Below are 1,962 nucleotides of genomic sequence, written 5' to 3'. Positions count from 1 at the left end.
ATTTATTTATTTTTTAATAATAATAATAATTATTATTAATATATTTATTGATAATTAATAAATATTAGTCGTCCTATATTTGATTGTTAAAAAATTTTAGCGACAATTATATAATTATCTGTAAAGATATTTTTAATAACTATGAAAAATATATAATTATCGAAAATATATAAATTAAATAAAATATACATTGACCGTATTGATTTTTGTTGTAGCGTTTTTAGGGCTAAGACATATTGAATCTTGATTGTGGCTTTAATTCCTTTATTAACGTTTTTATCGAAGAAAATATATTTGTTAGATTTGTATATTGGTTTTCGTATATGTGGAGGGTGGATATGTTTCATGTGGTTACATTCAGGGACCATACAAAGGGAGGCGAAGAGCAGCTCAACTTCCTTAAAATTAAATATATATACGAAAATAAAAATATTATATAACATATGTATTATTTTTATTAGTGATAAATTTATATTTCAATTATTTAATTTTCTATTTTCACTTCACTAATCTAATATCGTATATTCAAGTTTTTTTATTTTTAAATTAATTTTTATATACTCATCTCTATATCTATTTAAAAAAAAATTTGTTCTTTTAATATTAACATATTTAATATTTATATTATTATATAGAATATTGATAATAATTTATATAATTATGTTTTAGTAATTATATTGTATATCTTAGATTTTTTTTCTTGTAAAAAAACATTCACTTTTTTTTTTAATTTATGTTGTTAAAAAAAAATATTTTACCTTATCTTTTTATTATAATTTATTTTAATTATTGTTTTATTTTGATATTTGTATCTATAAAAATATTATGCATTTTAAATAATTAATAGTTTATAATTTATTTTTCAGATTTTTAAAATTTTGAAAGAACTAATTTTAACTAATAAGATATAAGATAAATTCTTAACTAAAAACGCTATATGTTATTGGTATTTTATAACTTTGTAACGTATTATTGATATTGCTGTGTCTCATTTATATATGTAACTGTCATATCAAAAATAAAATTACAAAAAAATTTTATAAGATTATTTTTTTTATATATTAATAAATCCTTTGATAATTCAACTCTATAATTACATATTATGCCTAAATTATTTTTATATAATGAAAAAATATAATAAAAAAATAATTAAAAAATTCATTTAAAATTCAGCTTCTCCATATTAAAATTTATGGATCCATCCCTACTTACTTTGTCGTTTTATATTAAAAAAGGATAAATTATTAAAATAATATTTAAAAGTTTATACAGCAGACAAAAATAATCCTTAAATATATATGCGACAAATAAGTCTATGAATGATTTGAAAATTGACAAAAATAATCAACAAATATTTTATGTTTTATAAGTGACAAAAAAAGTTTGTATTTAGCAAATGACTTATGTTTTTTATCTGAATTTTTGTAGTGACATTTGAATAACTATTTAAAAGGTATTAAAAAAAATCGGAACAAAATTTGATCTCTATTTTTTATTTTATTTTTTATAAATATTTAGTCATTTACAAGAATTTTATTTTAAAAAATTACTTGATATAAAATTATCAAATTTTAAGAATGAATTTTTTTTAATAATATTTATAAAAAATCAGATCAAAATCTTATCTTTAAAATTTTGTTAAGAATGTATTTTTAATATTTAATTATATTTATAGTTTTAAATTTTTCCAAAATTTATTTATAGTTCGTATCTTTTGGATTTATTTTTGTTAGTATTACGAATTTTCAATTCCCATGTTAATAATTTACAAAAAATTATTAAATTTGTCGATTACAAAATTAGTGTAAGATCCAGAAATTTTAAAAAAATCTTATTAAGAACTAATTTTGATTTATTTATTCATTACATACCTTAACCTCAGAAATTATTTTATTAAGAATAATTAAAGCAAATTTTGATTAATTGAGTTTAAAGTAATTTAAGGTTTTATTTGATTTTATA

This window comes from Arachis ipaensis, chromosome B5 (assembly GCF_059453495.1).
Source record: "Arachis ipaensis isolate K30076 ecotype BB chromosome B5, ASM5945349v1, whole genome shotgun sequence".
Taxonomy (NCBI): Eukaryota; Viridiplantae; Streptophyta; class Magnoliopsida; order Fabales; family Fabaceae; genus Arachis; species Arachis ipaensis.
The sequence above is the reverse complement of the archived record's forward strand: the minus strand, read 5'-3'. Positions refer to the sequence as shown.